Here is a 14,226-nt window from a genome sequence, read left to right on the forward strand (position 1 = left end):
TTCCCCTGGGTCCTGATGTGCACACTACTTTGTATGTGCCCTACAAGAGTGGAGTCTCTGTTTCCCCAGTCCTATCGAAGTCCTGCAATCAAATCCCACTAGCCTTCAAAGTCTGATTCTCTAGGAATTCCTCCTCCTATTGCCAGACCCCCAGGTTGGGAAGCCTGACGTGGGGCTCAGAACCTTCACTCCAGTGGGTGGACTTCTGTGGTATAAGTGTTCTCCAGTTTGTGAGTCACCCACCCTGCAGTTACAGGATTTTATTTTATTGTGATTGCGCCCCTCCTATCATCTCACTGCAGCTTCTCCTTTGTCTTTGGATGTGGGGTACCTTTTTTGGTGAGTTCCAGTGCCTTCCTGTTGATGATTGTTCAGCAGTTAGTTGTGATTCTGGTGCTCTTGCAAGAGGGAGTGAGAGCTCGTCCTTCTACTCCACCATCTTGAACCAATCTCCTACCCTGACTTCTTTTAGGATGATTTAATTTAGGGGACAAAATGCTGGAACCTTCCTGTAGTTCCAGGCTTTTACCAAGTAAAAAGCCTGTTCCAAGAGAAAGTGTGAAGTCCCCAGGGCCTTCCTGGAGGATGGAGATGTGCTGGGTTAGTCTGCGTTCATCTGGCTCTTGGGTGATGCTTAGGGTTTCAGTACTAAGCAGTGGTCCATGGATGCCCATTTTGCCATGTTTCTTCCTGTTGTCTTCAAAATAATGGTTTGAAGATAGATAGGATATTGCCCCCACCCACCCATCTTGGAACTCTCCATCAAACTTGTCAATATGGGCTGTGACATTTATAATCATCACCTGCAGAAGTGAATTCTGTGGCTTTGATTTTCTTGTGTCCATTGCGTCTGCAGGGAGAAAGGCATGGTGGTGATGAACAGGGAAATAAGGTCACCAATGAGGGAAGGGGTTGTCATCTAAGGGACACTCAGTTTTTTGTAATGATATTATAATTTCAAGGTGAAACTTATTGTGGGTAATTTGGAAAGCCGAGTAAAGTGGAAAGGAGGGGGGGGGAACATCATCTGCCCTCCCAAATCTAAAGTAATCTGGTAGCATTTTGTCTTGCATCTTTTTGTCTATTTGTCCTCACAAGTGTTGAAAAAATATTATATATAAAACTTACAGGGCTTCCCTGGTGGCGCAGTGGTTGAGAGTCCGCCTGCCGATGCAGGGGACACGGGTTCGTGCCCCGGTCCGGGAGGATCCCACATGCCGCGGAGCGGCTGGGCCCGTGAGCCATGGCCGCTGAGCCTGTGCGTCCGGAGCCTGTGCTCCGCGACGGGAGAGGCCACAATAGTGAGAGGCCTGCATACTGCAAAAAACAAAACAAACAAACAAAAAAACTTACAACCTCTGTTTTTCACTTAAAATTGTAGCAAAAATTTTTCTATGTTATTATAAAACATTCTTAAGCATCATTTTAATGATATTTACTATCATATATTTCTACTGAATTATTTCCCCATTGTTGCTTTAAATTTTTGCTAGAAACATTCTTATACATAGATCTTTTGCCATATCTTTATGATATTGGGATAGATTGCTGAGAGTGGGATAAAATTTGGACACATTGATGCCTTTTGATAGCTATTCCTAATTGCTCTCCAAAGTGGTCCAGTTTCCACTGCCATGGCCTCAGCATATGTGCAAAAGGGGCAAACTTGAAAAGCACACTGTATGGGAATGTTTATAGCGCCAGATGACACAAGATGTCAAAAATAAGTTGTTTACTGATATGATCCCTCTTAGCAACTTGATTAACATCTGTATTTTACAATCCTCATAATGCAACCCAAGTCTGTTTTGGATCCTGTCTGGGAGTTTGGCCTCAGAAATGCCTCACATTATAGTCCAGTCAGCCCACATTTTCAAAACACAGGTTCCAAGAACAGCGTTCTATAGGGGCCCCAGGTTGTAAACATTTCTGGTGAAGCCAGATGGACTGTTTCCCTTTAGCTGTGTTGAATGCCCTCTCATTTTTACAAGGGATCACCCTTGCACAGAAAATGGATCACTCCTCTAACCTCTCCATTTAAGAACTTGAACATTTAGTTCTTTTCACTTGAATTTAAAAATAACCCAGTGATAAAATCCTGGAAGGCCAGTGATCTCATGAATTGGCTCATTAACTGTCTTTTAGACTCTGTAGCTAAGGAGACGGCGGTTCTGGAGGCCGTTCCCCTAATACCATGTGTGAGTAAGAGGCAAAGTGTCAGCACCCCAGCCAAACCCCATTACCTTAGGCCACCATGTGGCAGACACACGGTTAGTCACGTGGGGAACCGGGTCAGAACGTGTGCAATGACCCTCGTGTGGATGGGTCAGCTCACTAATTTTGTAGCTGTGGGACAAGAGTCTAATGACCTGGCAAAGACTCAACTCTAACCCTGGAAGGAACTTTAAGCAATTGTTGAGTATGCAGATAAGCAGTTTAAGGCCTAAAGAAGCCCAAGGACATGCCCCAGATCCATGGCTAGTTAGTGCCTCTCTGGGTCTTTAACTAGGCCTCCGATTGCAAGCTCAGGGCTCTTTCTTATGTTGTGTTACCTGCGTCTCTGGCCTATGTCCATAGAGTCTTGGCAAGGTCAACAGCACTTAGCAGAACTGGTTGAGAGAGAAGCCTGGACACATGAGAAAACCTCCTTTATTATTATTATTTATGCTGCTGCCACCTGCACGTAGTTAGTGGAATTTTCTGCTGGAGCCCAGATGGAGACAGTCATCCCCTTGCCTTTGTATGCATCTCTCAGGAGGAAATAAAATTCACTTAAGGACTCCCTTCCCCACCCCTTTATTTATAGCAAGCCGCTGTGCACGAAGGAATAGCTCCAAATCGAGATTCTTTTCCGATGACACGTAAACCAATCTGCAGTGAAACGTGTAAGCAGGGGACTATAATTTCCTGACCCAGCACTATTAAATCTCAGCAATGCCATCACATTAGCTTGTTTGCATGTAATTGTGTAAACACAGTTTTGCCCGTTCAAAGCACTTGGAAGTAGTTCATTATGCCTTCTTCCTGGCTGGGCGATACTGACCATGTGCGAGGGCTGAAAAAATAACTAGCTTGTCTGTGAGCTAGGGATGATTTGGATTCGGAGGAAGGCAGCTGGTCCAAAGTCTCTAGATACATGTCACCAATTATATTGTACTCTAAGAGACAGGGTGACAATGAGGGACTTGTGACCGTATGCTTGGATTGGAAGCTGAGAATCAGCAAAGCGTGTATGTCCTCCTCACTTTCTCTCTCCCCAGCTCCTCACAAGTTGAATTTAGTTTGTTTTAACCAGTATGCATTGGAGAGAGGATTCAGTGATAGGAATCAGGCCCAGTTCCTGTTCTCAAGGAGTTCAAGTTGAGAAGATGACAGAGGCGTGTAAATAACTGCAACTCTGAGGCAGAATGGCAGAAGTGCCATGATGGCCACAGAAGGGCTAAGTTGTGTAGAAAAGAGGGGAGTTAATTGTGCCTGAGAGATCCTGGGAGGCTGCAGGGAGGGGGCGGCATTTAGCAGGTGAAGGGATTTCTATGGAGAGGAACCTTGCTAAACAGTGTGAGCCAAAGGCACCTCTCGGGGAGTGTGGGAGTGCAGGGCACAGGGCTGGAGGAGGGTAATGCAGCGTGAGTAGCGAACATAGTGGGCTCTGACCACGAGAAAATAGCTCTGTGCAGAGGCCCAGTCTGCCTTATCTAGTGCCGAACCTCCAGTGCCGCACAGCACCTAGCATGTATTGAGTGCCCAATAATTTTACATTTTTTAAATTGAAGTCTAGTTGATTTACAATGTTGTGTTAGTTTCAGGTGTAAGCAAAGTGATTCAGTTATATATATATATGTATATATATGAAAAAAGAATTTATATAAATTTGTATATATTATAAATAACATTATATAATGTTATTTATAATAGATATTTTATATATATATGTATATACAAATTCTTTTTCAGATTCTTTTCCCTTATAGGTTATTACAAAATATTGAGTATAGTGCCCTGTGCTGTACTGTGGGGTCTTTGTTGGTTTTCTAGAGTGCCCAATAATTGAGTGAAGGAATTCCTAGGAAAGAGGTACTGCTGCAGCTGGGTATTTGGGGTGCAAATGCAGGGATCAATTTGAATTACCTCTAGGAATGGGTGGGACTCAGAGGAGGTGTGCCACTTTAAGAATATATTTGGACTGGAACAATGGAGGGGACTCCAGGAACCCCTGTGTCCAGACCCAGTCACAGGGGTGTGGTCCCTGGCATGCTTTTCTGCATTGTTCAGCCAGCTTCCTCTGCTTCAGCCAGCTGTGTGCTCCATCTTAACCTTGGTCTGGAAGTGGCCATAACCGCCACCCTGACGAGGCTCTCCATAGCACGACATTCCCTCTGCTCCTGCTGTTGGTTGGCTCAGTCTTCTGCATTTCCAGCAGGACACTGGTTGGCCTGGACAGTTTTTGCATCCTAGGTGCCCAGTTGCCCATTGCTACTTCAACCAGCGATGCTGGACTGGAAGAGGGGCAGCAGGTGCTGTGGGTACAGGTGTTTCCCTCAGAATTGGGTGTGGTTGCACTGATTGTCTCAAGCATACCTGTAGAGGGAATAGAGTGACCTGAGATTTATGCCAATTGACCAAGGAATTGGAACTGTGTTCAGTAGGCACAGTATTGTGGAAGGGCTTTTGTTAGGGCACAGGCTGCTGGCTCTATATGCTTTCATGTCCTCGGACTCTACCGTGCCACTGGCCGGCTGCCTAACAACTCATTGCCCCCAAATATTTTCCTTTATTTCAGTTCTGTGTCTTCATGAGAAAGACTCATCATTCTATTCTCAATTTGACCCCATCACGCTCTGCCTTTGTTCTCATGGAAGCCCGGGCCCTCGGCTTTTACAACAGCAGATTGCCCTTCATTATGTGGGTGGGCCTCATCTAATCAGGTGAAGGCCTGAGTAGACCAAAAGGCTGACTTTGCCCTGAATAAGACAGAATTCTCCTGATAGATGGCCTTCAAATGGGACATTGGCTCTACAGATTTTGGACTTGCCAGCCTCCATAATCACACAATCCACTTTCTTATAATCTTTCCAATATACGCTACTGGTTCTGTTTCTCTAGAGAACCGTGACCAATACATTCCTCCAAAAGAAACCCTGTACCCATTAGCAGTTATTTCCTATCCCTCCTCTCTCCAGCCCTAAGCAACCACTGCATATTTGCCTATTCTGGATAGTTCATATAAATGGAATCATACAACATGTGGCCTTCTGTCACTGGCTTCTTTTACCCAGCGTTAAGGTTCCTCCAAGTGATAACGTGTCAGTACCTTGTTTCTTTTTATTGCCAGATGATATTCCATTGTATGAATATACCACATCTTAGTTATCCATTCATCAGCAGATGCACATTTGGGTTGTTTGCACTTTTTGGCTATCAGGAGTTGTGCTGCCATAAACATTTGTTGACAAGTTTTGGATGGATGTGTGCTTTTATTTCTCTTGGGTATAAACTTGGAGTAGAGGAGTGGAATGATCCAGTCATAGGTAACTCTATGTTTAACATTTTGAAGAACTGCCAAACTATTTGCCAAAGTGTCTTCACAATTTTACTAGCAATATGTGAGAGTTCCAATTTCTCCATATCCTTGTCAACCCTTGTTATGGTCTATCTTTTTTTTTTTATCATAGCCATCATAGTGGGTGTGAGGCGGTACCTCACTGAGATTTTGATTTGCATTTACCTCATAGCCAGTGATGTTGAGTATCTTTTCATGTACTTATTGACTACTTGCATATGTTCTTTGGAGAAATATCTATTCAAATCCTATCCCCATTTTTAAATTGGGTTATTTATCTTACTGAGTTTTGAGTGTTCTTTATATATTCTGATAGAAGTCCCTTAACAGTTATATGATTTGCAAATATTTTCTCCTATTTTGGGTTGTCTTTTCGCTTTATTGATGGTATTGTTTGCAGCACAAGAGTGCTATTCTATTTTTTGGAAGAATTTGGAAAGGATTAGTATTAGTTCTTTCAAGATTTGGTTTATTTCACTAGTGAAGCCATCTGGTCCTAGTATTTGTGGGAAGGTTTTAAATTACAAATTCAGTCCCTTTTCTTGGATCTAGTCAGATTTCTTATTCCTTCTTGAGATGGTTTTGATAATTTGTGCCTGTAGGAATTTGTCCATTTTGTCTGGGTTATCTAAGTCAGGGGTCCCTAAGCTCCGGGCCGCAGACTGCTACCAGTCTGTGGCCTGTTCGGAACCAGGCCGCACAGCAGGAGGTGAGCAGCGAGTGAGCGAAGCTTCACCTGCCTCTCCCCATCACTCGCATTACCTCCTGAATTACCCCCCACCCCACCCCACCACCAGTCTGTAGAAGAATTGCCTTCCACGAAACCAGTCCCTGGTGCCAAAAAGGTTGGGGACCACTGATCTAAGTTACAGGCATACAGTTGTTCATAGCATTCTCTTACCATCCTTTTTATTTCTATGAGGTCAGTAATGATGTCCTTTTATTCAGGTTTTAGTAATTTGAGTCTTCTCTCAAATTTGAACTTTTCTTGATCAGTCCTGCCAAAGGTTTGATTTCATGAACCTCTCCGAAGTGTCAACTTTTGGTTTTGTTGATTTTTTTTTCTGTTTTTCTGTTCTCTTTTTCTGCTCTTTATTATTTCCTCCCTTCTGCTTGTTTTGGGTTTAGTGTGCTTATCTTTTTTCTAGCTTCTGAAGGTGAAGTTTAGGTTATTGATTTGAGATATTTCTTCTTTTGAAAATAGGTATTTACAGCTCTAAATTTCTCTAGCATACTGCTTTAGCTATATCCCATAAATTTCCATATTTTGTGTTTTCAATTTCATTTATCTTAAAGCATTTTCTAACTTCTCTAGTGCTTTCTTCTTTGACCATTGGTTATTTAGTACTGTGTTGTTTAATCTTTATGTTTTTGTGCATGTCTCAAGTTTCCTTTCTTTCCTGATGGATTGACCAATGTTCATAATAAAATGTGCCTCTTTGTCTCTAGTAACATTTTGTTTGCTTATTTTAATATCCATTTTGTCTGATATTAGTAGCCACTCCAGCTCTATTGCAGTGGTTGTTCTTTGTTTTGGGTTGTTTGTTTGTTTGTTTTGGGTTTTTGCCTGGCTTATCTTTTCTCATCCTATTACTTTCCACCTATTTGTATTTTTAAATTAAAATCTGCCTCTTGTAGAAAGCATAATTTTTAATCCAATCAGACAGTCTCTCATTTGGTTGAGTTGCTTAATCCATTCACGTTAGTGTTATTAATGATGTAGGTAGATTTATGTCTACCATACGGATTTTTGTTCTATGTCTCATAACATTTTGCTCCTCTATTCCTCCTTTTACGGCTTGCTTTTACAGTAAGTGGGTGTTTTCTAGTGTAACATTTTAATTCCTTTAATGGTTTCTTAAATATATTTTTGAATTACTTTCTTAAGGATTGCTCTAAATCTTACAATAAACATGTTAACTTAGAAAGGAGCATACACTATAACTTTGGTTAGAAAAGCTTTCTTATTTACCCTTTTGGCTCACTTTGTTTCTTCCTTTGGATTTCAGTCACCATCTGGTATCATTTCCTTACTTCAATGCAGCTTAGTCCTACCCACCTCCTTTGTGCTTTTATCATCATTATGTTATGGGACCAACAGTACATATTATATATTGTTTTGTGCAATTGTTTTAAACCAGTCAAGAGAAGAAAGGAGAAGATGTATGCAATTATACAGTTTTTATCACTACTTACATAATTTCCTTTATGGGAGGGTGTTCTTTGATGTCCCTGCTCAGATTTTCCCCCTTATTTTTATCTTTTAGCCTAGTTGCCAAGGGGTTGCTCCAGTTCTGCATAAGCCACTTGTTGGTCAAAAGTTGTGCTTCAGCCCCTTCCTCAGTTAGCTTTTTACCCTTTACTGTTGGGTGTGTGTCTAGCTTGTAGGTTGCTATCACACTTCAGGGAATTTACATTTTTGGCTCCACATTCAGCCAGGGACTAGCGGCTTGGAATTCCCTCTCTGATCACTTCTGAGAGGGCTCCGTCTTGGACATGCAGTCTTCCAGGCTCCCAGGAATAAGTGTGATTTTTAGTTACAAACTTGGCTTCCTAGGAGTAGCCCCCTGGGTTGGAGTAGCTTACTGTTCAGTCAGTATTTTTTCAGAGGTTGTGTTGTGCCAGTGAAGCTTCTGCCGTGTTGGTGGGTCTGTGTTGGTTTGGGAATGCTTTGACGTCTGTCCCGATCCTGCTCTGATTACTCCTCAGTGGTGCAGCCTGAGCACCCCCAGATTGACTGGGATCCCAGGAGGACGCTTCCTGGGCTCTTTCTCTGGTTCTCCTGAACTTCCGGGCGCTCTGCTGTTTTACTTGCACCGTGGAGCTACCAGCCTCCTTTAATGCTCTCCACCAGATCGCCATTGCTTTTGACAACACGCTTAGGTATGCAGTTCTCTGGGCTCTGTTCCAAAGAAAGCCTCCTCAGGCAGAGCGGTGGAGACCTTCATCTTTATGGCCTGCCTTGCCCCTGGACAAACCCCTGTGCCCTACACTGGAACTGAGGGTGGGGACCCTCTTTTTCTGGGAGTGACACCCCTGCTCTACAAGTGGGCGCTGAGGGAGGCAGAAACGGTAGCCCCTTGTCTTCTTGGCCCCTCCTGGGTGGAATCTCCACCCTACTTGAGAGCTGGGGCAGGAGCATTCAAGCCCCCGGTAGCCTTGGCCTGTCCTGCCTGTGGTGGAGCTTCAGCGCTACGAGTGCAAGGAGGCCCTAGTCTCTTGGCCACTGTTGCCTGGAATAGAGCTTCTGCAATAAAGTACTGGGGAGGATGTGAGATGCGGGCAGCCTGTCTCTCCCAAGGTGAAACCATAGCCCCAGATGGGGCATTGACGGGAGAGAGAACCTCCATCTTCTTGGCCACGCCTGCTCAGAAGAGAGGACCCAGGGTAGCGTTTCCAGAACATGGAGCTATGGGCGGGGAGGGTTTAGGGAGGTCATGGCTCAAAGGTCACAGGTGCTGGCTGAGCTTATACTTCATAGATTTTCTAGAATGACTGTTTCTCCATTTGCTGTATGTCCTCAGGACAATTGTCAGAGATTTTTAAAAAAATATATTTATTGATTATTTTTGGCTGTGTTGGGTCTTCGTTGCTGCACGCAGGCTTTCTCTAGTGCGGCGAGCGGGGCTATACTCTTCGTTGCGGTGTGCGGGCTTCTCATTGTGGTGGCTTCTCTTGTTGCGGAGCACAGGCTCTAGGTGCGCGGGCCTCAGTAGTTGTGGTATGTGGGTTCAGTAGTTGTGGCGCATGGGTTCAGTGGTTGTGGCATATGGGCTTAGTTGCTCTGCAACATGTGGAATCATCCCAGACCAGGGCTCAAACCTGTGTCCCCTGCATTGGCAGGCGGATTCTTAACCACTGCGCCACCAGGGAAGCCCCTTGTCAGAAATTTAAAAATACTTGTTTGTGGTTCTTTTTTTAAAAAAAATAACAATTTTCCCCACTTTGTTTTGCTGGGGAGAATTTCCACTGAGCTCAGCTGCCATCTTGACATGCTTTTTGGAGCAGGAGAGAAAAGAAAATGAACGTTACTGGGTTGCCAGGCATTATACATCTACCCCTCAACACTCACTGGGCATGTGGCCTGTACCCAACTTAATTTCATGCCATGATTTCTCAAGGACTGAGTGACTATAAAATGAATCCAAGCAATTTGTTCTGTTTGATGTGTACTAAATCGGTTAGCGAGACTTTGCTTTGATTTCTGATGAGTGAAACATGTGAGTTCACTTTTTCAGTTTGCCTTCAGTAAAATATTCAGAGAAAAAGTGTCATACCTATAAGGGCTTCCGAAAGCACATTAACATTTTCACAAATCGAATTTTCCCGAGTTTCAGAGTTGTATTTGTATGAAAAGTTCGGCTGCACTGAAAGAAACATTTAAGAATGCAGAACTTACTTTAAATTTCAAATTTAAGAAATATTCATTTTCTAATAATCATTCTTCTGTAATCTTTCTGTACAGTTTTCTAGCAGAAATTTTAAAACTGGGGGAAGTAGCTTTAAAAGCTTTTGTGGTGGGGTTGTCCTTCAGACTTCCGGGAAAATTGCCTGGTCCCTCTGTAGCTGGCATTAGGCTGGGTCCCAGATTGGGTCCCTCCATTACGCTACCAAGACGCTCACATACCATCTTGATAATTTTTGCCGTATCGTCACCATGTTTTCTATATTTGTGTACCACCTGCACTTATTCACTTAATATTTTTCTTTTTCATACATTTGAAGTATTTCTTTCTAAATGCATTTATTTTTAAAGCAGCTGTTTTATCACCAGTGCGAATAACCAGTTAGTAAACATGATGAAGACAAACAATGTTAAGAATTCTAGTTAGATACAGTCAAAGACAAAGAACTTGAGACCAGCTTTCCCGGTAAAAAAGAGAACTACGCACATTAATAGAATAACATTAGCTGCATTTGATGACCGGTACTAAGCACTGTCCTAAGTCCTTTACACATAGAGGCTCATTTGATATCCATCACAACTGTATGAGGTAGATGGTTTTCTCCATCCTACACATGAGGACGCTGAGGCACAAGGTAACTAGATGGCATGGTGAGGATTCCAACGGAGGCAGTCTGGAGGGGTGATCTTAACCACCGTACAATCCCACCTCCTACGAAAGTAAAAGGCCTCCAAAGAAAAGTGATTCTTTATTGGTTGAGCCTACATCTGCCTCACCTACAAGTGCCCCGGGTCTCACTGGCAGTAGACATCCTGTACTTTGGAAACGCTGGTCTCAGAGAATGTCCACAGACATCCCTCCACACTCCAGCACCTGTGGAAATGCATTCTGTGCCCCTTTTGGACACTCACAATTTATCTCAGCATCTAAACGGTTCTGAATCCTGCAGCAAAAATTTAAGCTTTATTTATGCAGCTTTCTCAAACTTACTAGTTCTCAGAACCCTTTTACAGAGGAACATTTCTTAGTCACTCAGGAGACACGAATGTTTCATGGAGCCGTTTGGGCAATAATGAGTTATTTCTTGTGTATAAAGATGAAGATATTTCTTTCTTGAGCCTAAATATTCAAATAGGGTTTCTGATACCAGGGGAATTTTCTCATGCTGTCAGACCCAGATTTTAAAGGGTCATGTGCTTTCTAAACCTCTTCCAGTAACTCTACATCCCTCCCTACTGGGTGCAACAGTGCAGGTTCTGCCAGGTGATGTTCCTCCTTTCCAGCACTGCAGGGTAACTCACGGGCAAGGGAAACCCTGAGCTTTTGAATCCACCACTTGTGGGACACTGTATTCAAAGCAAACCAGGAATCTACTTCAGAGAGCTCACAATGAAACAGGAGACGTAGCCTTGGGAGGGAAGGATATATGTATGTGATGAATAATGCGTTTCAAAGTGTCACCAGGGACGTCTGCTTGCCTGTGACCTACTTAGCAAGTTTAAAGAACCCCAAGCTTCCTGGTGAAGGGAAACGAGGCCCAAAGAGCCAATTGATGTTCCTTGTGTTCTCTCCAACTCAGGAGGGTTAGTGGTGGCACAGAATCTGAGGACTTTGCTTTACCTGGACACAGCTGTAAGAGCCAGCCCGTCCATGGGGGGCATACCTTTTCTTTCCCTACTTTTTTAAAAACAGTTTTTATTGGAGTATAGTTGATTTACAGTGTTGTGTTAGTTTCAGGTACACAGCAAAGTGAATCAGTTATATACATATATATCCATTCTTCTTCAGATTCTTTTCCCATATAGGTTATTGCAGAATATTGAGTAGAGTTCCCTGTGCTGTATATGCAGTAGGTCCTTATTAGTTATCTGTTTTATATATAGTAGTGTGTACATGTCAATCCCAATCTCCTAATCTCTCATTCCCCGCTCCCCTCGTTTCCCCTTTGGTAACCATAAGTTTGATTCTGAGATCTGTGAGTCTGTTTCTGTTTTGTAAATAAATTCATTTGTATCATTCTTTATTAGATTGCACATATAAGTGATATCATATGATATTTGTCTTTCTCTGTCTCACTTCAATTAGTATGATAATCTCTAGGTCCATCCATGTTGCTGCAAGTGGCATTATTTCGATCTTTTTTATGGCTGAGTAATATTCCATCGTCTATAGATACCACATCTTCTTTATCCATGACTCTGTCGATGGACATTTAGGTTGCTTCCATGTCTTGGCTATTGTAAATAGTGCTGCTATGAACACTGGGATGCTTTGCTACTCTGGAAAATTCTGATCAGCACGTGGTTTCAGCTTTTCCACTGGCAGAGGGAGACATGGATTCAGAGCACACAGTGGCCCCACCTACCTTCTCAGGAGTCTCACAATGAGGCCCCTCCTCGTGGAGGGGGCCCTTTCTTCCGTGTCCCCAATGCCCCAGCGCCTCAGGGCAGGGCTCGTCTGCACCAGGTCCTTCCCCAGAGGCTGTTACCTCTGCAAGAAGCAGCCACATGCTTTTCCTTTCCTTATCCTTATCTCAACAGTCCTTTAGAAACAACAACAAACAAACAAACAAAACGCTGGGGTGGGGGTGGGGCAGGAATCGGTACCCAAGGGTCAGCCCCTTCAGCCAGCAAATACAGACCCCACCCCTCCCCCGGGGCAAAGAAAGGCCAGGAGGAGGGAACTTGCAAACCAATCATAATTTTATAAGCTTTGATAGGAACATAGATCGCTGAAAAAAGGTTCTGATTTAAGAGACGGTCGATATTCAAGACCTGAATCTCCAGCCTGAAGGTGGAGGCAGAGTATGAAACAGATTCATTCGTTTCCTTCCTGGGAGCTCAGTCCACAACCAGAGCTGCGGCCATCTACCTCCTGTGGCTCAAAAGTGCCTTCAGAACTAAAAATGGAATGTAGTGAGTTCCTAACTGATAAAACCAAAACAAACAAAAACAGACAGAAATAACTCAACTCTGGAAATATAACTGCTTAACCATTTCTTTGTGTTTTTATTAAACTTTTTTTTTTTTTAAATTTCTGCCTGGTTATGACAATTAAATAGGAAACCACAGTTACAATTCACAAACTGTGGCATGAAAGAGAACACACACCTCATCAGGAATGACACCAAACCCTTTCCATTTTATTCATTCAAGAGAGTCCAGTGCACAAGTGTGAAATACAAGCACTGTCGTTTTTTCTTGCAAGAGGGAAAAACATTTGTTCTGGCAGCGCTTTTACAATTCCAGGAAGTGGTTTTGATACCACAAGATGCAGGAATAGAAACCATAACAAACTTGGAGGGCTTTTGTTTGCGAGGCAGGGACGTCTTGGTTGGAAAAGATTCCCCTTGTGCTTATGAATTGCCTGTCAGCCTCCCCGGCTGAGTCTTCCCAGGTGTTGAAAGAGAAAATGGAATTTCCTGCATAAATGAAGAAAATTCCTATAGAGCAGAATGTTTTCTGTATCTCTGACCCTCCCCCAACCGTGAAGCAAGTTCTCAAGCTTTTCTGGAGCTGCTTTTGGTCACATGACCCTCTATCATGATGACCTTTTTGCTAAAATATATGTGACGCCAAACTTTCTTCTTATACTGCTTCTCTAGGGTTCAGATGACAGCACAAAACATCACTTGTCCAAAAATAGCAGATATTAAGAATGTGGGCATCTATGTTCATGACAAGAGCACATACTTTGCAGGGTATGTCACCCAAAGGAGCTTTTTTATTTTCATTTAATATGGTCCCCTGGGGAGTTAGCCTGAAGTCATTTACAAGTCTTTTCCTGGTCAAAGTTGGTTAATTTGACAGTTCAGTAACTGTTTGTGCCAATTGAAAAAACATTTACGCCCAACAATTCAATGGTCCATAAAGCAATTAAATGTTACCATTCAGTTTACACTTACACACACACACACACATACACACACACAGGAGAACTGTGACAAAAGGATTAAGAAGGTGAATCCCGTGACTGTTCTAAAAGAAAATGCAAATTTGAGGTGTCATATTCAAGTATTAAAATGCAGAACTAGTCTGATCCCATTTGATTTTATGATTATAAGAAGTCATACTTGTTTCACTGAGGTTCTGGAGTTAATAAAGTTACCTCCTGGGGCACAAAATAATCTACAAAAATTATTCACGATTTTTCACAATGTAGCCACTTGCTTGTTACTTCTTTCAAAAATATGTGGGGACGTCGTATACTGTGGCATTCCAAGAGTCACTACTTTATAGAAGAAGTAAAAGAATAATACCA

This window comes from Grampus griseus, assembly GCF_964374135.1.
Source record: "Grampus griseus genome assembly, chromosome: 21".
NCBI classification, from domain to species: Eukaryota; Metazoa; Chordata; class Mammalia; order Artiodactyla; family Delphinidae; genus Grampus; species Grampus griseus.